The following is a 25155-nucleotide window of genomic DNA, read 5'->3' as shown; positions in this document are numbered from 1 at the left end:
ATGGTGAATATAGAACTGTTTTAAAAGCTTTTTTTTAAATTCTGCTACAATCCATGTTTGCAGACGTCTTAAATTCACACTCACACAAATGGTCCCTATGCAGTGGTTTATACTTGTTTAAGAAGTGACTGTGATATACTGAGTAGAGAGCCAAGTTCAGACATATGCAGGTTGTATGATATTGGACAAGTCACTGAATTTCTCAATGTGCTCAGCCACCCTCTAAGACTATACTTTATAGTGAAGGTACTGATCCATCTTCAAAGAAGTGGTTTCCTCAACTGGGAAATCCTTTTTCCAATATTATTACAATCCTTGTCCTTTATTCTATTAAATGGAAAGATTCTGTTTCTTTCTTGAATTCTATTTTGTTTTTCAACAAAAAGTCAAACTCTGGAAAACTGGTCTGGGAGCCAGGAGAGCTGAGTTTTAGTTTGCATTCTGCCTTGTTAGTTGAGTGATCTTCCCAGATTCTTTAATTTCTTTAAACTTCACTCTCCCCTATTTTTGATCAAATTGAAATGAAGATGCTTGCACTACTGACTGACTGGTGTGAATAGCTCATTATAGCATTTGACTGGGCAAAGGAAACACCACAATTTGAGAAAACCACGAGAGGTTGAAAGAAACTATCATCTAGCCCAACCCACTTCCCAAAGAAATCCTCATTCTAATATTCCTGGTAAGTCCTTTGCAGGGTGGGAGGGAGACAATCTGGGTTAAATGACTTACCCAGGGTCACACAGCTAGGAAGTATTTGAGATCAAATTTGAACTCAGGTCCTACTGCCTTCAGATGCTTTATCTACTGCATTAGCTAGACACTCCTTCATCCAATCTCTGCCTATAATATTTTAAAGTACAGTGAAAAGAGTAATTGGTTATCAATCCTTCCTCTGCCATTCATTACCTGTCTGATTTTATGCAATCACTTAATCTCCCTCAGGCTCAATTTCCCTATCTGTAAAATGAGAGGGTAGGATATTTCCTCTGGGATTCCCTTTTTAGAGTTATGATCCTAAACTGATCTCCAAAAAAGGGGGAACTACTACCTCCTGAGATAGTCCATATTACAGAGAGATGGTTCTAATTAATTAGCAATTTTTTTCTGATATCAAACCTCTTTGCCTGTGCAGTTTCTACCTATTATTCCTGATTCTACCTTCCAAGAGCAAAATAAAACAAATCCACTCATGAAAACCTTTTCAAAAGAATTCAAAGATATCCAGTGGGTTCTTTGTTCTTTTTTCTTCTAGCTCAACACCCCTTGGTTCCAGCATCCAATCTTCCTATGACTTGGATTTAAGGCCCTTTGCCATCATGACTTCGCTCTTTTGAATATATTCCAGCGTATTACTGTCTTTCTTAAAATGTGGCGCCCAGAACTATAGATATTGCTCCATATGGAGCCTGACTAAGGTAGAGGACAGAGGGTCCAGCACCAACTTATTCCTGGAAGTTATGCACATTATGTCATTCCTAATGTAACTTAAGATTGCCTTGACTTTTTATGGCTGTGATATCACATTGCCATTGCTGATTCATTCTAAACTTACAATCTACTAAAGCTCCCATCCAGATTCTCTTCAGTCAAAATTACCTCTAACCATTCCTCCAATATCCTGTACATTTGAATTTGACTTTGCAAACCCAAAAGTAAGACTTTACATTTACCTCTATTGAACTTTTTCTTATTATATTCAGCCTTATATTTCTAGCCTGTCAGTATCATCTTGGATTCTGACGTTCTGATCTAGCATGTTTGCTACTTCTCTCAACTTTGTGGCTTCTATAAAAATTTGATGAGATTCCATCTATATGTTTATCCAGTTCATCGCTGAAATTTTACACAGCATAGAGCTAGTCATAGATTTCTTTGGCAATGAAGATCATTTTTTTTTGGGGGGGGGGAGGAGGGGGAAGGCTGAATTGACCTTGGATCCTTTACAATTACTCCTTGAGTCCTCTTATGCAACCAGTTATTTCAGATTCTATCAGTCTGGAAAGGCTGTGAGTAAAACAATGTCTCTAGATTGTGCCTGCTGACTAAGGATTAGCTTAAATAAAAGTGAGAAATTGGCCCCTACATGTTGGAATTTTTGCTATGTTGCCCAATAAAATAGATAAAAACAAGGGTATGCTGAGAAAGATTTACAGCTATCAGCTTGGAAGAATTGTTCTGCATAATTAACATTTTTTTTTCATCATTTTAAGTCTAAACAACCAACAAAACAATAAACCCAGCCTGGATCTGTAAGGTTTGCTGATTTCTGAGGTATAAATGTTCACACTGAATATATAACAATCAGCTCCTATGAGAAGGCTCAAGCTGGCTCTAGCTTGGCTCCATGTAGAACTCCTCAAAGAATCCTTAGTCCTATGTATCCCATTTCTCTTGCTGTTGATGTGTCAAAAAAAAAAAAGTATCAAAAAAACCCCAAAGAACACATACTAAAAAATCAGTTTTTAGACCACTTACAAATATTAAATTAACTCAGCACTCTCAGTGTGATTGGAGAAAAATCACTCAGGATGAAAATGGATGGATAGGCTGTATTGTTGGTACCTAGGGTGATGGAAATTGTGAGTCTATTAACATAGACAAATATTTCTACTTCACAGGATTGTTGGGAATATGCAATGAGATAATGGTAGGGAGCCCTTGGCCAAGAGGAAGTACTCTGTCAGAATACATAAGAGATCTCATCCAGGAAATATTTGAACAGAAAAGGAAATTAAGCTGGTCATGTAGGATAAAGGAGGGATTGCAGGCAACAACAGCTACTACTCTGGTATCCAGTAGTATCCACAGATTAACTGCAATAATTAATCTTTATAAGGCACTTTGTTTGTATAATAGTAACTATTCCAATCTCCCACAGCCCGAAGAACAGGTGAGATACATTTCTGCTCCTTTCCAAAGAGTTCTTTGGTAGCCTTTGAGGGCTGAGTCATTGGCTCAAATTCCCACTAATTGTGTTCCTCTAATTTTAGGGCAGAGTCAATTTAATAGATTAGCAACAATTTAATAGATTAGCTTTTATAAAGGATTATTTACTTCAAAGGCACAACAAAAACAACCAAACACACACTAGGCAAAATGCTCCTAAACCTCCTTCAGTCTCTGCAGAGGGGAGGTCAATTAGGTTCACAATTTAGCCTAGTCCATATTTAGCATCAATTCCACTAAATTGCAAGTCCAAAGATCCCCTGGGCTTGTGTCCAGACATCGTGGCTTTTCAGGGCCTCTCTGCTGGTCACAGCCACCCTGGGATCCTGGCTCACCATGACTTAGGCCCCACATCTGGAGACTCTATTCTGTGTACCTTAAACCGAAATGGATAAATGAAACAAGACCAATCCCCAGATGCATTTCTCATGAACTTTACCCCGGCTACCAAAAAAAGAGTGTGACCATACCCAGAAGGCAGATTTAAAGAAGTAGTTGTTGCAGCTATCCAATCAATGGAAAGAAGCTGTTCCCACCATTGCATGTTAGGGGATAGCAGAATGACTTCTTAGAAGCATCTTCCCCATGAGTAATTCAATTAGGTGATCTGGGCATGACCCCAGGAACTGAAGTATTTGTATTAATTTATAATCAAAGACCTGTTAGACTCCTGTTATCTCACTTGCTCTTCATAACAATTCTATGTGGTAGGTAGGAAAGGGCTGGGGAATAAACATTTATATAGTACCTACTATGTTCTGGGCACTATGCTAAGTGCTTTACAAATGTTAAGTCATTTGATTCTCATAACAGCTCTGCAAAGTAGGTGCTGTGGGTATCTCTATTTTACAGGTGAGGAGACTAAGGCAGGAAGAGTTAAAGTGACTTGTCTAGGATCACATAGCTTAAGTGTTGGAAATCATGAGACGGCATGAATGGGACCCAATCTGTACTAAGGGAAGGAATACATATCTACATTGATGAGGCTGCAGATTATCATAATAAAATATGGTGATGATTTTCATCAGGCATAGTAAGTATGAACATTGTGCATACATTGTACCTAGTATTCAGTAAATATTTGTTGAGTGAATAAATGGATGGCGATGTTCACCTGCATGAGGAAGAGGAGGATAAGAGATTTAGAGGCTACAAGAGGGATTTTTAGAAGCATCGAGTCCAACCCTCTCATTTTTTCAGGCAAAAGATCTGAGACATAAAGAAATAGAGAGGCCTGTCTAAGGTCATACAAGTAACCTTTGAGTTCAGGACAGCATGGGATGAATTCTCTGGTAAGGGATCAAGCAAGGAGCAGGGTATAGAGGCAGAGATCCAGGTAAAAAAGGCAAAAGCATCACTTCCAAACGCTCTGTCTAGGTTGATCTCAGGTAGCTGTTTCAATTCTCTATTTCACTCAGCCAGGGGAGAACAGTATATGTGAATGTCCCCTGCTGCCTGGAAATTTTCAGAAGAAGATGACTTCAGAAGTGTGATATTCAAGAACAGGAGGAAGAATCAGCTCGAGATGAATGTTGCAGTCTCTATTTATTCATCTCCGTATGCCAGACTCAGAGGTTTCTTAGCTGATTTCCATCAGTCATTCTTTTTCCTGTAGAATATTACAGATTTATAGTGCCATCTGTTGAGGGTTACAAACCCAGGACTTCACAGTTCTATGCATGGCCCTTCTGGTTCTAGTACAAACTTTTGCAAAGGTGGGGAGATGGTAACCAAATCCTTGATGCAAATTTTATGACTCCCCCTCCCAGTTAGAGCTTCATTTGCTCTACCTAGTTCCACATCTAGATTGGTAACCAAGGTGGTATTTCTGGTCCTTCTCTGTACTCTTCACTTCTTCTATGTCACTGAAAATGACCCCCATGGTCTGCTAAGTTCATAGATTTAGAACTGGAAGAGATCACAGATTCCTTTAGTCTAGTTTCATCATTTTACAGTTAAGGAAACTGAGGACCAGAGAAAAATGATTTACAAAACAATACATGGAGAAGCAGCCCTGGGATCTAGAGAGTTAGTCTTCTAATTCCTAACTGTATACTTTGTACTGTTTGGTGATCTTCAGACTTCCAGAATTATTTTTTCTAGACCTTTATAGCAGAGTATTTAGAGAGATGATTTTGAAATAAGAAAGACTTGAATTCAAATGCTTCCTTTGGCACATGTTGTTGTTCTAACCCTAATTCTCTAGATCTCAGTGCTAGATGTGGAACTAGGTAGGGCAAATGAAGCTCTAAGTGGGAGGGGGAGTCATAAAATACTGTTTATAAATGTATAGATAGAGGGAAGTCCTTCTCTAAGCTGTTCTCTAACCCAAAGAAAGCATAGATCTAATCAAAAGTAAATAATTAGTTTAACCATTATATTGTACCTCTCTTTAATTCATTCCCTCTCTGTCATTTTTTTTAATCATTGTCCATATCAATGCTTAAGGATGACTACTAACTAAGAAATTTACTAGTGAAAATAAGTCATTTGAAACATCACTTGAATCTCAAAAAAAAAAAAGAAAAACTTTAAGGGAAATACTATAGATATGCTTAAAGTCCATTTTATAGATAAGGAGTCTCAGGTTAAGGAGTTAAATGATTTGCTCACAGCTAGTCTGAGGCAGTATTTGAACCTAGGTCTCTCATTTTCTAATAGGCTAAACTAATCCTTGAACAGTTGAAATATCACTTGAATTATAAAGGAGTTGCTGCTTGGAAAACATTTCTTTTTTTGCTTTTATTATCTGCATTTATTGCTCTTTGGGACATTAAGGAGATAGTTTTTGAGTCTCTTCAAGGAATAAAATTCAATGGAGAGAGAGGGAGGGTCTTTTTGGGTTAAGACCATCTATCTATCTACTTGTATCTGATCTTAAAGTACTAGAACACCAAATAAAATCTCCAGTCCTCCTGATCTATATCTTGCCACTGGACCCAGATGGCTCTGGAGGGGAAAGTGAGGCAGGTGACCTTGCACAGCCTTCCCTCACTTAAATCTAATTCACTTGCATGTCACAGCATCACCTCCCTTATGTCATGGTCCTTTTTGAGAACAAAAGACAAAAAATAACCAGAACACTAGCAGTCATGCTAGTACTCCTAGATATAAATAGAATAGATAGAACCATGTATAAGTTTCCTTAAAATATATGTATATAATAGGAGAGTTAAAAAATGAACAGACCTAGAGTTTAACATTGATAAACCTTTCCCCATTAGCTAAATTTTTAAATGGCAAATGTACTACTTAGTAATTACAAAGATTTTTAATGCAGTATTGACTAATTTACCAAATCCCTTCCTCACAATTTTGTATATAAGCAAAACTCCATACCATTATACAAAAGCTAAGTGGTACATTGGATAGAATACTGGGCCTGGAGTTAGGAAGACTCACCTTCCTGAGTTCAAAAGTGTCCTCAAATACTTACTGACGAGGTGAACCTGGACAAGTCGTTTAACCCTGTTTATCTCAGTTTCCTCATCTGTAAAATGAGCTAGAGAAGAAAATGGCAAACATTCCAGTATCTTTGCTGAGAAAATCCTAAACGGAATATGGCATAAATGGAATAGCATAACTGAATAAACCTAAACAGAAAGTACTCAATAAATATTTTTTGATTGATTGGCTCAAAGCTTCTCACAAAAACAAAATCCCATATTTTTATCATCAATTTTCTTTCTTTTATAAAATATTTTTGATCTCTTTAGACATCAAATCACAGTGATTTCCCAAGAATATACTTCTCTCTCTCACATACATATACCTATCAATTGAGAAATGTATGAATAAGTTATGATATGTGAATATGATGGAATACTGTTGTACTGTGAAAATTTCAAAAGATATTGCTCCAGACAAATCCAGGAAGATCAATATAAATTGATGCAAAGTGAAAAGAGAAAAATTTACAAAGTAATAGCAATATTGTAAAGAAATTTACTCACAAAAAAAATGTAGTAACTACTGATCAATACAATGATCCACCAAAATTCCAAAGGACTCATAATGCTGTCCATAATGCGAGGTAGACTGAAAGTACAGATTAAAGCATGTTTTTGCCTTTCTTTCTTTGCCTTTTTTGAGAACATGACTAATACAGAAATATGTTTTATATGAATGTATGTGTTTAATGGATATCATATATCTTACTTTCTGAATGTGTGGGAGAGAGTTAATAGGAAGGAGAGAATGTGGAACTGAAAACAAAAATAAAATTAAGGTGAAAAAATGAATAAATTTTTATTGACTTCTGATTATAAAAGAAAAACAATAAAGCAAAACCAATCAACTGAGCAGCTATGTATGACTAAATAAATTATCATTATTACATAATCCCTCCACCAGGATGTGGGAAATTAATTTCATCAACTATTCTCTGGTAAAGACTGGTGACTACAATTGATCTGAGAGACGCTACTTTTTGTTATTTCATTTGTTCACATTATTGCACTACCTGCATATACTGAATTTTTCTTTTGGTTCTGTTTTCTTTGCTAGCATCAAAGTAGTCCTATGTGTCTCTGAATTTATTATATCTGTGAATTTTTATAGTATAATCATATTATACTATGTTCATATACTACAATGTGTTCAGCCATTCCCCACTGTTTTTTCTAACATTTTTGCTAATATACACACATAGAGAAAGAGAGACAGACAGACAGAGATAGACAGAGACAAAGACAGAGACAGAAAGAGAGAGAGGGAAAGTAGAGAGATGGGGAGAGGAGAAAAGAGAGAAAGAGAAAGAGACAGAAACAGAGAGACAAAGAAAGAGACAGAGAGAAATCTGAAAATATTTTGGTATATATAGACCTTTTTTTTCTGACTTTGACCTTCTTAGGGTTGCATGCCCAGTCATGGGATTGTTAGGTGAAGGACTATAAACAGTTTAGTGACTTTTAACATCAACATTTCTGTAATGATATTCTGTGCTATGAGTCATGGAACACATGGTCTCTAAGGAATTAAAGTCACTGAAAGGGCAGGGAAAAGGCATATGGTGGGTGTGAGCAGGCTGCAATATATTAGCAATGAAGAATTGTGCAGGAAAAGTAGCATAAAGAATATCATAAGAGAAATGCATGAAGGGAAAATGAGGAAGGTGGGATGGCTGTACACTGAAAACTAATTATAACTTATGGGAAGCTGGTGTCAGCCAGTCAGTCAATGAATAGTTATTTAATAAATGCCTTCTATATGCCAACAATAAGATAATCAGTAGAGGTACAAAGAAAGGCAAAATAGAATCCTTCTCAAAGAGTTTACAGAAGAATAGAGGAGATAACCATCAAATGTCTACATACTAACAAACTATATACAGGATTAAATGAAAATAATCAACAGAGGGAAAATGCTATAATTAGTACCTAATTAAGAGAGAATCAAGAAAAATTTTATATAGAAGGTAGAATTTTAACAAGCACTGAAAGAAGCCAAGGAACCCCAGAAGCATTGATAGCAGTCAAGTTAGATAAAAATCTAGAGAGAAGTCCCCAGCACCCTGTGGAGGTTCTATAGGAGGACATGGATGGGAAGATTTGGATGGGATACATTGTCTATCACTGGAGAGTGAGCGATAGACATGAGTACATCACTGAGAGCAAACAGCCTTTAAAGTACCAAAGTAAGCTTATAGAATTGTCTGAGATTCACTAGACACAAAGGGAAGTTTGAGGATACTAAGATAGGGCTGTCCTTCTGTGAAGGAGAAAAAAAATACAGGAAGTCCAAGGACAGAGTCTTGAGAAATCTTGAGAACCTGAACTCCAAAAACAACAAAAAGCTATGAGATTTATGGTAAAATACATTAGACAGGCCCAACTTCCTATTTGTAAAGAAAGGGGGATTTAAAAGGCTTAGGATGCACCTTAAAAAAAAATCTCATATTGATAGCACAAGTGTAGATGGCCCAGCAATCTGTGGATTCAATTATCTTTAATATATACCTGGATTTTGAAATGAAGAGGAAGTTCAAGGTTAAAAAAAAATGAACTTTGAATTTTCAAGCCCTCAAATCCTAGGAGGAAATGTCTTAAGACATTTAACAGTAAAATATATAGTCAACACTTACCAACACCTATAGAACCTGCTCTTTGCAATACCTGAAAGCTAAATAGAGAGATTTGGGAATGAGAAGAGAGAAAAAGTAAAATAAAAAAGAAATCCTAAAATCATATTAAAATCCTACCATGGTTAGGTAAGCCAGCAACAGCTGACAAAATTTAGTACTTTTCATTGTAATCAATGTGGACCCCTATTTCAAATTTAAGTCCAGCATATTATTTTCAGTGATCAATATTAGCAAGTTGTGTGTCCATCAATACATCAAAAGTTCCCCCAAGTTAAACCTACAGTCATAAGGAACAATAATCATTTCCAAAGCTTGATGAATTTTCATGGTGTGGTTTCCTGCTTCACATCTGTTTAGTTCAGACACGACATTTACATTTTGTGTGTTTTCTGCAAATTCCCCTATGAAATTAGTAAAATTCATCATATGGATAATTATATAGGGGATTCTGCATATATCTTCAAGGTCTTCTTTTCTATCTGAAACTTGAATTATTTTCTAAATCCAGGGGAAAAAAGGAATGGAGATGGAGAGAAGGTATTGTTGAATATTGGGTCTTTCAAGAAAATATGGTAAAAATGGAGAGATTTTTCTTCTTAAAAAAAAAAAAAAGCCATAAAAGTTCTGGACAGAGTCCCTTTACAGATCATTATAGCACATAAAGTATTATCTTTCTCTTTACAGAGCCTGGCTCATTTTTATTCTCTCCGATAGATAGTTTGGCTTTTATGTTCCAGAAGTCAAGTCCAGTTTCACAGCTTCCTTGGCCCGGCAGGGAGGACAGGCTATAATTCTTTGTTGCTCTCCCTATAGGCAGACCTGGGAGTGCTTTTTGCTTTTTCCAACAGATGGGAGGTTTGCCCCCTCCAGATATGTAGCCCTGAATCTCCCAGGCATCCCCATTTCCACTCACTGTTATGTGCAGGCTGTCGTAGTCATCAGATGACACTCATCTCCTTCTTTTCTGGGGCCTGACTTGGTGTGGTGGGAATTCCAGGTCAGAGGGAAAAGTGAATGTTTCTTGAGACAGAATGGAAAGGGAGGGGGAATAGAAGCGTGGGGTAGTTCATCTCAGCCCTGTCTGATTTAGAGTCCAGGGGTAAATGGCACTATAATGAGGCTACAACCAACAAGAGGATGACATAAGCTCTTCCATTCTAACCCAGTTACCCACCACAACCCAAAGCATTCTGAAGCTCATGATATATAAATTTAATTTCTCTTTTATGGCTGGAACTGTGTTTTCCATGATTTATAAATCATTTGGTCGGTGATTTCTTTGAAATCTTTGCCTCATTTATGCTCTTGACCTCTTGACCCATGGATACTTTTATTTATACCAGAGATCTTTCCTATGGTGGTACAGTTTAATGTCATGAGCCTGAGACTGGGCTGGGGGACTGAGAGGCAAAGAAACAAAGGCAAATGTGGGAGAAGGATTTGATGCAAAAATATGTGTTTGAAAAGAAGGATAAACAAAGAGAAATGTGAACACTTAAAACATATTACCCTAACAGTATTGATTTATTGCAGGAACTCTTTATTTATTGAATTCTTTATGAGTATCTGAATATATAGCATTTGATGAGGCAACTGGAGGATACTGATCCTCACAGCAAAAATATTTGCTGTAAATGTCATGACATGCCTTGTCCATAATATGATTCTTTCCAGATGGTTATTTTTTTCAACTTTCAACATAGAAAAATATGCCTTAGGACAAGTACACATAAAAATGATGCCTTTCCCCCTATTTCCTCCCTCCAGTTTGTTAATACCCCTACTGTTTACTATAGAGTGATGTGCTGAGAAGGGAGGGAAATCCAGGCATAATGACATCTGATTAATTGGGCAGGGCACTTCCAACATAGATCTTCACAGATAATCCAGCTGTCCAGGAACAATTTCATTGTAAGAAATGCAGAGGCAGGCAATAGTCACAAAATCATTGGGAAGTAGGGTCTGTTGTAACAGATGGGTGCAATTTGTACCTCCTATAGGGAGACCCTAAAGGGTGCCACCAGGGAGGGGCAAAGAACAGACTTAGCCAGAGAACTTTGTATTACTCTTTGTCACTGATATTCATCAAGTTTGTGGGCTATTCCCCTATGTTCTCTACCTCTGCCCCAGAACTCTAACTGAATAATTAGGTGAAGTAACATCCTCCTATCTCAATAGATTATTATGTGCCTTTCAAAATACATTTACATATATAATATCTACATGTTTTCTCACAACAATCCTATGAGATAGGTAGGACAAGTTTTTGAAAATTACTGTTTCCAGAACTCACTCGTTTCATACTTAACTAGCTGTGTGACTTTGTACAAGTCATCTAACTTCTCTGAACAGATTTTTCACCTGCAAAATGGGGGGTGGGGAGTGAGCTGATACATTCCAATTCTAAATCTAAGATTCTATTGCCCTATAATCCTATCACCTCCCAAGGTAATGCAGGCCATTCTCTTAAGTCTGAAACATACTCCCTGCTTAATTTTCCCTTTTCAGAGTTTTACTCATTTGTCAAGGCTTAGCTCAGATGTGGGCTCCCCCATGAAGCTTTCTGTGATCTTCTCAACACTCTCTTCCTCTTCAAAGTATCTTGAGTCTGCTTATCTGTTTACATGCTATGGCTTCTTTCACTGAGTAGATTCTCCCCTAAAACAATGCAAGTTTCCTAAGGACCAAAAGCACGCTAGATTTTGGGGGGTTCTGGGTGGATGATGGGAGATTTGTTTTGTATTACCAGCAACATATTACATTATGTTGCACTGCATGTATAATGCAAGTTTGATTAATTTAATTTAATTTAAAACAGAGTTTTATCAGTTGGACTAATTTGAAGAAGGGCACTAGTTTGGATTGTAGAGCTTTGTCACCACATAGAGGACACAGATAGAGGAAGAAGAATTCCCAGCTGCTAATCCCATAGCCACCATCACCACAGGGTCAGCAGAGAAGGAAACACAACCAAAGCAAAGCTGTCATTGCCCATAAAATTTCTCACTGAAGAGCACATCCTAGTTGCCCCATTCTAGTTATAACTGTGAAAGTTAAATGATTGACCCAAAGTTATATAGCTAATTTAATGGAAGAGCTAAGACCTAATTCTTACTCTAGTGTGCATTTCTCCTTTCACAGTATAAAACAGAATGTCAGCCAGACAAACATTTCTATGATTCCTGGGTGCTATTATCTGGTTACTTCCTCTTGATCTCTGGGGGCTTATAAATGTCTAATACAGAAAGTCATCCAAAATCAAATGGTCATTCACAAACATTCACACATACACACAAAAACACACATGGACATACACTGGTGTACACATATCATACTCATATACATACACACACGCACAATCATATATAATAGGAGAACGATTCCTATAATTATTATTATTATTAGTCCTGGAGGACTCCAATTGTTCCTATTTCCATGAAGGTTAACCCGCAAACTCAACAATTACTGCTTACTTATCAGCTCTAACTGACAGAGATATCCATTCATCAAATATGGAGGAAGAAACATAGGCATACATATATGCTATCAGTTTTGCATTATAACCAGGTTAGACATAGTGTGCTGTATTTAACCTACTGTTTAATAGGAGGCTTATGTTAATCAGAGAAACAACTCTGTCTTTTCCTTTTGATTAGCTAGACTGGGGTTAATTACAGTTAGGTTACAATTAGAAATCTAGACTAGGCAGATTTAATCTGAAATATTAAACTTAAATAGTCAGATAGAAGGCAAGAACAGGTCAGATTGAGGACATATAGGTCTAAGTCAAACTCTTAAAATAAAGCAGCAGTACAAATAGGAAGCAAAGACAATTGATCTGGTCATTATTGACATAGAATAATCATTTTGGGACCACATACATATGTATAAGACTTCCTCTATCTCCAATGTGGTCATTGGCAAGTCAGCCGATCAGTCAGTCAATAAATTCATTAAGATCCTATTCTGGGTCAGGGACTGTGCTAAATGTTGCAGAATACAAAAAGAGCAAGGCAGTAAGGACTGCCTTCAAGGAACTCACTAATGGGGGAGAGAACAAGCAAAAACATATTTATAAATAAACTATATATAAGATAAAAAAAAGACAGAAAGAAGAGAGGGAAGGCACTAGAACTGAGGGGCTGCAAAAGGCTTTCTGTAGAAAATGGGATTTTAATTGGGACTTAAAGGAATACAGAGACACTGGTATTTGAAGATAAGAAGGAAGGACATTTTAGGCATGGGTGATAGCAGGAGAAAATTTCTTAGAGCCAAGACATAAAGTTTCTTATTCATGAACATCTAGAGAAGGCCATTGTCACTGGATCAAAGACTATATGGGGAGAGTGAGAAGTAAGAAGTCTGGAAAGGGAGGTTATGAAGGACTTCTAACGCCAAATAGAGCATTTTGCATTTGATGGTGCAGAGAAAAGATAGAAAGCCAGGGGATTTTGTTGAGGAGGAGGGTGACATGGTTGAACCTATACTTTAGAGGAATGGAAGTTAGGAAGGACTTGAGACAGGTAGATCCACTAGCAGGCTACCACAATAATCCAGGTTTGGGAGAATAAAATGGCTTACCCCAGAATGGTAGCAGTGTCAGAGGAGAAAAGGTACCATATCTGAGAGATGTTAAAAAGATAAGAATGACAAGTTATGACAACAGCTTGGATCTGGGGATGAAAAAGAGTGAGAAGTTGAGGATAATTTCTAGGTTTCTGATCCTGAAGGACCAGGAGGATAGTGTGGCCCTCTTCAGTCAGTCATAAGTGGTCAGCCTCGAAGACCAGCCAGGCTATCTATGCTAATCAGTTTGAACTAATTAGATTCCCTAATTTGTTCTGATATAAACAAACGAGGTCCCTGGAAGGAATCTGCCTCTCTCACAGCATTTTGCCAAAGAAACCGTCCCATGCAGTGGTAACCTAAAGCTCTAGGCCTGAACAACACAGAGAATGACACATCAGAAGAGGAGACAGTTAGATGCACAATAGAGAGGGTACAAGACTTGCTCTCAACAAGACCTGAGTTCAATTTAATCTCAGACACTTACTGTGTGCCCCTGGGAGTATCACAATATTAGTTTCCTCATCTACAAAATGGAGATGATAGTACCTATCTCTCAAGGTGGTTGTGAAGATAAAATGAGAGAATATTTGTGAAGTATTTAGCACAATGCCTGGAACATAGTGGTACCTTTAAAAATGGTGGTTTTCTTCCTTTCTATGACCTCACTGCTAAGGTAAACCAAGTCTATCAAGTAAACAGGAAAACAGGTATCACTGTTAGTAAGTCATTGCAGAAAATGAAACTGGCTCTTCATTGTCTCTGCTATGGGGGAAGTATGAATATAGGAATACCCTTAAGATATTGCAGGTTCAAATTTCAAACCACCACAACAAAATGAATATATCAATAAAGCCAGTCATATTAATTTTTGGTTTTCTAGTACATACAAAAGCTATGTTTACACTATATTAGAGTCTATTAAATATATAATATACTATAGAATTATGTCTTAAAATGTACATATTTTAATTATACTTCATTGCTTTAAAAATGCTAACCATCATTTGAGCCTTCAGCAAGTCATAATATTTTTTGCTGATGGAGGGTCTTGCCTTGATGTTGATGACTACTGACCAATCAGGGAAGTATTGGCCAATTTCTTAAAATAAGACAATAAAATTTCCATTGTACATTTAATCCTCCTTTCTTTTGAGCACTTATGTGCCATTACAGGATTATTAATTAGCCTAATTTCAATATTATTATGTTTCAGAGAATAAGGAAATGAGAGAAAGATAGGAACAATCAGAATACATAACATTTATCAATTAATTTTACCATTTTATATAGGTGCAGTTCATGGCATCCCAAAACAATTACAATTAGTAATATTAAATATTGCAATAACTAATATGAAAATATGAGAAAGTTTGAGATAATATGAGAATTGCCAAAATGTGACACAGATACAATGTGGGTACATGATATTGGGGAAATGGTTTCAATAGACTTGCTTGATACAGAATTGCCACAACTTTCAATTTGTAAAATAGGTATGTGTATCTGCAATGATAAAACAAAGTACCTATAAAACGAAGTATGGCATGTATAGGATTTCCAACCAGGAATACCCTAACACATACAGCTATTTCTGCAGTATTAGCAGCTAGGATAAAGAAATCTGGGTTTAAACAGATCGACACAACAGACCAGAAAAATTAGAAGAGCAATAAATACTCAACAATTCTTGGTAGTTGCCTCCCTATTATCCTGACCTTCATTTACCCAGAAGTTCCCTCTGGGAGAGCTCCTATAAGCTTTGTCTATAAAAATACAAATTACCTCCCTCCCTTATATAAAGTATGAATAATTTACTTGGTCAAATCAAATCACAAAATCTCAAAGGTGGAAGGGACTTTGGAGATGGAGACCATATGGTTCAAGCTACACCAGCAATGAATAAGGAATCTTCTTGTGACACACCCAACTAGCAGTCTTTGAGCTAAAGAAGTTCTCTAACAAAGAGGAACTCATGATTTCCCTTTGTGCTAGTCATTCTTTTGGGGTTTTCAGATTTTCCCACAGCCTCATTTTTCCTATTGTATCTTGTTTATATGCTAATTTTTAGACATGTCTTGCTTTCTCTTCTCTATTACACTGTAAGTTGGCTGTAATCACAGATCATGTCATATTTAACATCTTACTTCCTTTCAGTACCTAAAACAATGTTATTTACATAGTAGGCACTTAATCACAGAACCTCAAAGTTATAAGAGATCTATGAGATCATTGAGTCCTTTGTATGATTAATGAGTTGTTAATTTATCCTGGATAAATGGCTGCTTATAGTTACAGCTGTGGTATGTCATTTCTTTCATTTCTCTCTCAATTCTCTCATTTCTTTCCCCACCCCCACCTTTTCCCCAATATGTTGTATTCTCTAATAGAAAGAAAACTGAGTTTGAAGTCAAAGAAACTAAGTTTAAATCAAATTTTGGCTCTGCCATTTCTTTCTGTGACCTTGGCAATGTAAAATATGAGGAATAGACTATTTGATGACCTCTAAGCACCCTTCCAGATTTAAATCTATGATCCTGTTTGCTATGGTGATTGTTGTTAATTGACTTTCCAAACTGATGACTGCATGTAATTTAAGTTGCAGATATTCTGTCTGCAAAAACAATTTCAGAACAGAAATATGTGTTTAAGAGGCTTTGGAAGTTTACACTGTGCCTTTGAAATGTTTGAAAACCATATTTCAGAGAGGAAGTTCACCTTATATCACAGTATTCAATGTCTATTCAATGTCTGAGTGTGTTAGGAAAAAAAAAGCCTTAGTCTGATTTTAAAGAAAAAGATAGTATATACCTGTAGTTGAACTAACACTGGACAAGAGAGATTTCTTCTATATATTATGTTTTGTTTTTTTCTCCAATTACATTTTAAAACAATTAACATTTTAAGTTTTGAGTTCCAAATTCTATCCCTCCTTCTCTCTCTCCTCTTCTCTCTCCCTGAGCTTGTAAGCAATTTACAGTCATGTAAAACATTTCCCTATTAACTGTTTGATACAAGAAGACAAAAAAAGAGAGAGAGAGAGAGAAAGTGAAAAATATCATGCTTAAGTCTGTATTCAGACAATATCAGTTTTTTCTTTGGAGGTAGATAGAATGCTTCATCATGAGTCCTTTGGAATTGTTTGGATCACTGTATTACTAATAGCTTAGTCTTTCACAGTTCTTCATCAGATAATATTGCTGTTACTGTGTACAATATTCACTTTATTCTGTATCAGTTAATATAAGTCTTTCTGATTTTTCTGAAATTATCCTGTCATTTTGTATAGCACAATGACATTCCAATATAATTATATACCATAGTCTGTTTAATCAATCCCCAATTGATGAGCATCCCTTCTATTTCTAATTCTTAGCCATCACAAAAAGAGCTACTATAAACAGTTTTTGTTTAAATAGGTCCATCTCCCTCCGTCTTTATATATTTTTGTGATACAGACCACTAGATCAAAGGATATGCAGAGTTTTATATCCCTGTGCACATAGTTCCAAATTGCTCTCTAGAATGGTTAGATCAGTTTGCAACAGTGCATTCATTTTCCAGTTTTTCTACATCCCCTTCAACATTATCACTTTACTTTTTTGTTATATTAGTTGCTCTCATAGGTATGAGATTGTAACCTCAAAGTTGTTTTAATTTGTATTTAAGAGGGATACGTTTTATTGAGAATGCTGAAATGATCCTAATCGGTTATGGGGGATGGGGGTGGGAAGGCAAAGATTACTTTTGTAATTCTGTACATCATTGAAATGGAGGTTATTATAATTATCACATTACTATATTGTGTTCAGGATGAGAGTGACAGCAAATAACGTTGACCCTGAGGGAAGTAATTCAATCCTTAACTGAGAATAAGATAAATAAAAATACATACCTATGCCTCTAGATTTGGAAGTCTGGGTTATGTAGTATCCATTGTCATAGGTTTCTCTTCAGCTTAGTTTGACCAATCATGGGGAAGCAGGGGCAGGCCCACAAAATGGATGAAGAACACCTTCAGAGGAAGAATCTAGAGGTTTGTGGCTGCAGCCATATGACATGGGTGAACAAGATAATTAGATCTTTCAGATGAAAACCCAGGCAACTCGGTTGGCACAATGGATAGAGCTCAGGCCTGGAATCAGGAGGACCTGAGTACAAATTTTGATTCAGATACTTAATACTTATTGGCTATATTTCCCCAGGTAAATTACTTAACTCTGATTGCCTTGCCAGAAAATAAAATAAAGATTTAGTTTATGACATATATTTCAGAGGACTAATTCAAATAGCAGTAAGAACACAAGCAGATAAACAAATTCTGATAGGATCAGAATATGGAATCTTCTTGGACTTTCTCTTGAAAGGAAATTAGAAGTCAAGTTAATAAGCATTCAATAAGTGCTTACTACATGCTAGGTACTGTGCTAAATGCTAAGGATACAAACCACAAGCAAAATTTTGCCCTCAAGGAGCTTATATCTAAATGGTGGAAGATAATACATAAAAAGGAGTTGAAAAGTCTTGGAGAAGGCATCATAGTAGGTCTGGGCTCTTCATCAAAATGGAGCTTCTGGGGAAAAAAAAAAACCCATTCAGGAAGAAGAAGACCACAGGGAAAAGATAGCAAAAAGCTAGAATTTTTAAAAAGTAGATTTAGTGCCTTCTTTGAAAGTGCTGAATTTTGCTGGTTGTCATAAGTAAAGGAGGATTTTTCTAGGCCATTGCTAAAGAATCCAAGATTATATCTCCCTAGGTGATCAAGTTGACATTTTTTTAGGAAAATCTTTGTCTAAACCTAAGAAATCATAAGCTGAAGAAGCAAATTCTGGATGGTTGCTTAAGCATCCTGGTTAGTCATTTCCAAAGAAATTGTGGAAAATCAAGGTTAAGACTAGAGCGGGAAATGTCAGGCAGGAAAGAACTAAGGAAAATAGAGGACTGTCCTGAAGCTAAGGACTAAAAGTAACTATTAGAATCTTTGAAAAATGTGAAACTGTTAAGCTTTTCATCTGTTTCATTAATACAACACCCTTCATCTAAACATTTTCTATTTTGCAGCAGTATTACATAGTATGGGCAGCTAGGTGGCAGAGTGGAGAGAATGTCAGATCAGGAATTAGGAAGTTTCATCTTGAATTCAAATCTGGCCTCAAGCACTTATTAGCTGTGTGACCCTGTCATTTGCCTGTGTTGGTCTCAGTTCCTCTACTGTAAAATAAGTGTATGATGGAGAAGGAAATGACAAATCACTGTAGTATCTTTGCCAAGAAAACCCCATAGAGAGGTACCTGGTGTCACCAAGAGTCCTGAATAACAATAGCAGTAGTTGTATTATATGGTATATCTTCAGTTTAGAGTTTAAAATATTTACAAAGTTTCTGATGCAGTGGAGAGAGTGCTGGGTCTGGAGTTAGGAAGTTCAGCTCTAGTTTCAGATACTCATTACATATGTGACACTTGGCAAATCATACAACCCTCTTTGCCTTAGTTCCTCATCTGTAAAATGAACTGGAGAAGGAGATTCTTGACCTCTCTGATGACAAGTAATTAATATGTTAAAAAAAAGAAAAAAGAAAAAAGAAAAAGAAAAAAGATTGTGCTAACTAACTTTTACTGGCTGTTATGAGGAAGAATGAATATAAAACCTTTTGTTCACTTTAGAGTGCTATGTTAATCTTAGCATTTAATTATCTCCCTTTCAGAATCCTCTTTTTTCATGAATCAGTTCAGGGAATACTTCCTATGCAGATTTTCATGGCTCTTTATAAAAGTGCTTTTAGTTGTTGTTGAGTTGTTTCAATGGTATCTCACTCTCTTTAATCTCATTTGTTATTACAGGACATAGGAGAGGTCAAGGTTCTTGTTTAAAGCCACATAGCTCCTATGTATCAACAACAAGTTTCAAATCTAGGTATTTCTTAACTTCAAGTTTAGTATGGCTCCACCATATCATTATGTCTGAGCAATGAAGTATGTCAGGCACCAGGAACAGTCTGCACAAATGTGCCAATGCATTTGGTGATGGCAGATCAAGTTTGGGGAAGAACTTGTGGTCCAGTATGGCTAGAATATGTAAGGACTGGAAAGGTAGGTTGCATGAACAGAAGGAAAACCAGAAGAAATTACAGAAAAGCAAGATAACTTTGAAAGTTGAAGAGAATCCCAAAGATGAATGTGTTGGGTGAGTGATGACAGGAGGAGGGAATGGGGCATGTTTTCTAGATGTCTGGTCCAAAGGTTGCAGTTTTAGATGGAGTAAGCAATATTACAAATGGCAAGACATTAAAAGTGGTAGCATATGAAATATAGTCTGGGGATTTTATATTCAGTTACTCACTAATCAGCATAAATAGCATTGACTAAGATATGGTCTTGATTTTTATATATTTATTGAATATATAAAACTAACAGTTTGATATCATTGAAAAAACTCAATGATATAAAATTTATAAGATGAGTGACATAAAGATGAATAAGTTTTAGTGGAGTTTTCTAGCTTGTTATTAATGGGATGGTATCTGAAGCATCTATACCCACAACTTGTATGGATACCTACCTACTCTGAATTGGCTCATTCTCTTCAGCCTACCGTCATACTGGCAGGTCCAAAGAAAGGTGACTGAAATTAATCAAAGTCTCGCAGAATTTTAGAGGTAATCCTGTTGTGGAGGAATGCATCCTGCTACTCACCACCTTAGATACTGAGCCCCTACTAGCTGATTTTCATATACACAAGTCAACTACAAAACAATATAATTTTAAGAAGAAAAATGGACATTTGGCAAAATACAGACTTGCAAATATTTCTAATTAAAAGATCAGAGCTACATAAAAAATTCAACCTCCAAATATATGACTCAAGGAAAACATTAAAAAGTTTTAAAAAAAGAAACAAAAAAGAAAACATAAGGAATTAAATAAGGTAAACTTTATGTTTCTATATGGCAAGATAACTGTAACTTTTGATAACTATATTACTATAAGAACAATTGGAAGGCATATATGTAGACAGATGGTATAACCATAAGGTGACTGATGGAATGATAGCCAATTTTTTTTAAATAAAGGAGTGAGAAAGAAAATTGTATTCAAAGACAAAGGGGAGAAATTTAACAGAGTAAATTAGCCTACTTAAAAGAGGCATGAAAAAATTAGTATAATGGAGGGTAAGATAGGAGGGTGGTGGGCAAAGCTTAAACTTCTCAACAAAATTGGCTCAGAGAGAGAATAATGTACATACTTAGTTGGATATAGAACTTTTCCTTACCCTATAAGAAAGGGAAAAGGGACAGGAATAATAGGAGGGAAACTAATAAAAGAGAGATACTTTGGGGAAAGTGGTAATAAGAAATAAAACATTTCTGAAGAGGAAGAGAGTGGTGTGTAAGAAAGATAAGGTGATAAACAATCAAGAAATAGCATTAAGGGAAATATACAATTAATTATAACTATAAATGTGAATGGCATGAATTCACCCCTAAAATAGATGCAAACAGCAGAATTAATTTAAAATCAGAATCTTACAGTATGTTATTTACAAGGAACACAGAGAGATACATACTGAGTAAAAGATAAGAAGATGGAGAAGAATCTATTATGCTTCAGATAAAGCAAAAAAAATAAATAGCAATTATGATCTTAGAAAAAGAAAAGAAAAAAAAGATCTAATTTTAAAAAGATAAAGAAAGAACCCATATCGTGCTGAAAGGCACCATACATGATGAAATCATATCAATATTAAACATACTTGCACCAAATGGTATGGCATCAATTTTTAAAGAAGTTAAATGAGTTACAGGAAAAAAAAGTAAAACTTTTATTAGTGAGGGTTGTCAAGTTTTCTCTCTCCTTATCTTTAACTAGATAAATTTAACCACAAAAATAAATAAAAAAGAAGTTAATGAAGTGAATAAAATACTGGAAGTTAGGTATGATAGATATTTGGAGAGTGAATAAGAATAGAAAGGTATTTACCTTTTTGTCAGCAGTAAATGGTACCTACACAAAAACTGACTACATATTAGAAAATAGAAATCTCACAACTAAATGCAGAAAAGCAGAAATACTAAATGCATCCTTATAATATATAATACAATAAAAATTATATTCAATAATGGAGAAAGGAAAGAAGGTTTAAAAATTAATTGGAAATTAAATAATCTAGTCTTTAAAAAAAAAACAAGTAGTTAAAAGAACAAAGAAAAGTATAGCAATGAGACAACATACTAAAATTTATGGGATACAGCCAAAGCAGTACTTACAGGAAATTTTATATTTCTGATTGTTTGCATCAATAAAATAGAGAAGGGGGCAGCTAGGTGGTACAGTGGTTAGAGCACCAATCCTGAACTCAGGAGGACCCGAGTTCAAATCTGGCCTCAGATACTTAACACTTCCTAGCTGTGTGATCCTGGGCAAGTCATTTAACCCCAATTGCCTAAGCAAAATAATAATAATAAAATAGAAAAAAAAAAAAAACGTCAATAAATTGAGCATTAAAAAACACCATTAGAAAAAGAACAAATTAAATATCCCCAATTAAACACAATATTGGAAATCCTGAAAATGAAAGAAGAAATTGTTAAAATTAAAAGTTAGAAAATCATTGAACTAATAAATAAAATTAAAAGTTGGCTTTATGAAAAAATCCACAATAAAAAGATAAACCATTGGTTGACTTCATTTTTAAAAAAGAAAAGAAAACCAAATTACTAGTATTAAAACCAAAAGGTATGCATTCACCACTAGTGAAAAGGAAGCTAAAACAATTGTTAGGAGCTATTTTGCCCAATTAAATTTAAACAAATTTAATAATCTAAGTGAGACGGATGAATATCTACAAAAATACAAATTATCCAGATTAACAGAAAAAGACACAAAATTCTTAAATAGCTCAATATTTAAAAAGAAGAATTTGAACAAGCCATTGATGAATTTCTTTTTTTAGTTAATTTGTTTTTAATGCAGATTGTTTTGTGAATCATGTTGAAAAAAGAAAAATTAGAACAAAAGGGAAAAACTATTGGAGATGAGAACAAAAACAGAAAAAAAGAAGTGAACATAGAATGTGTTGATTTATATTCAATCTCCATAATTCTTTTTCTGGATGCAGATGGCATTTTTTATCCAAAATGTATTGGGATTACCTTGGATCACTGAACCACTGAGAAGAACCAAGACTTTCATAGTTCATCATTGCATATTTTTGTTGTTATTGTGTGCAATGTATTTTGGGTAATCTTGTTTCACTCAGCATCAGTTCATGTAAATCTTTCCAGATCTTTCTAAAATCAGTTTGTTCATCATTTTTTAAATATCAATAATATTCCATAATCTTCATATACCACAACTTATTCAGCCATTCCCCAACTGATGGGTATCCACTCATTTTCTAATTCTTTGGTACCACAAAAAGAACTGCTACAAACATTTTTGCACATGTGGGTTCTTTCCCCTTATTTATGATTTCCTTGGAATACAGACCCAGAAATGGCTCTGCTGGGTTAAAGGGTATGCACAGTTTGATAGCCCTTTGGACATAGTTCCAGATTAGTCTGAATAATGGTTGAATCAGTTCACAACTCCACCAACAATGCATTAGTGTCTCAGTTTTGTCACATCCTCTCCAATATTTATCATTAGCTTTTCCTGTCATCTTAGACAATCTGAGAGGTGTGAGGTGGTATCTCAAAGTTATTCTAATTTACATTTCTTTAATAATAATTTAGAGTGTTTTTTCATATGACTATAAATGGCTTTAACTTCATCATCTGAAGTTAAATGTCTTTGGCCATTTGTCAGTTTGACACACTTCTTAATATATTTTAAAAACAAAATTTTTATCAGAAACATTGACTGTAAAGATATTTCCCAGTTTTGTACTTCCCTTTTAATCTTATTTCTGTTGATGAACTTCTTAAGAAAAATTCTGAAAACCAGATGAAGTAAAGAAAAGAAAAGTAAATTCTATCAAACATTTAAAGAACAATAAATTTCATTACTATACAAATTATTTGGAAAAATAGGTAGAGGAGTCCTCTCAGATTCCTTTTATTACACAAATACAGTGGTGATGCCCAAACCAGGAAAAGCCAAAACAGAAAAAGAAAATTACAGATCAATTTCTCTAATGAATATTGATACAAAATTTTAAATAAAATGCTAGCAAAGAGATTGCAACACTATGTCACAAGGATCATATACCATGATCAAGTGGGGTTTATACCAGTAATGCAGGGCTGATTCAATATCAGGTATACTGTTAGCATAATTGACCTTATCAATAACAAAACCAACAGAAATCATAGACTATGGTATTAAATGTAGGAAAGGCCTCTGAAAAACTAGAGCATCCATTCCTATGAAAAATACTAGTAAGCATAGTAATAAATGAAGCTTACTTTAAAATGATAAGTAGCATCTACCTAAAACTATCAGCAAACATTAGCTATAATGGGGATAAGCTAGAAGTTTCCCCATTATACCCAAGAGTGAAGCAAGAGTGCCCATTATCCCCTCTGTTATTAAATATTGTACTAGAAATGTTAGTTATAGCAATAAGAAAAGAAAAAGAAATTAAAGTAATTAGAATAGGCAATGAGGAAACAAAACTATCATTCTTTGCAGACGATATGATGCTATACTTAGAGAAAATCCTAAAGAATCAAATAAAAAACTTTGTTATTATTAACAACTTCAGCAAAGTTGCAAGATACAAAATAAAACCACATAAATCATCAGCATTTCTATATATTAGCAACAAAGTGCAACAGCAAGAAATGGAAAGAAAAATTCCATTTAAAGTAATTGTAGACAATATAAAATGTTTCAAAGTCTACCTGCCAAGGCAAAGTCAAGAATTATATGAATACAATTATAAAACCCTTGATTTACAGATAAAAGATATTACCATAAATAGATTAAAAGAGCATGGAATAGTTTATCTCTCAGAGTTATGGATAAGGGAAGAATTTAGGACTGAAGAGGGCATTACAAAATGTAAAATGGATAATTTTGATTATTTAAAATTTTAAAAATTTATATACAAATAAAACCAATGCAACAAAATTAGGAAAGCAGGAAACTGGGAAATTTTTTTTTTACAAAAAATATCTCTGATAAAGGCCTCATTTCTCAAATATTCAGAGAATATGCAGAGGTAAAATGTATAAAAATGTAAGTTATACCTCAATTGATAAATAATCAACAAGTAATTTTAGACAAAGAAATTAAAGCTATCTCATATGAAAAAATGTTTTAAATCACTATTGATCAGAGAATGCAAATTAAAATAACTCTGAGATACTATCTCACATTTATCAGGATAGCTAATTTGACAAAAAAATAAATAAAAGAAAGAAATTGTTGGATGTTGGAGGGGATGTGGGAAAACTGGGACACTAATTCACTGTTGATAAGAGTGCTGGACCGATCTAAACATTCTGGAGAACAATTAGGAACTATGCCCACAGATTTATTTGAACTGTGCATATCCTTTGATCCAGCAATATCACCGATAGAACTATATCCCAAAGACATCCAAAAAAGGGGGGGGG

This window comes from Sarcophilus harrisii, chromosome 2 (genome assembly GCF_902635505.1).
Source record: "Sarcophilus harrisii chromosome 2, mSarHar1.11, whole genome shotgun sequence".
Classification (NCBI taxonomy): Eukaryota; Metazoa; Chordata; class Mammalia; order Dasyuromorphia; family Dasyuridae; genus Sarcophilus; species Sarcophilus harrisii.
Note: the sequence above shows the minus strand (reverse complement) of the source record.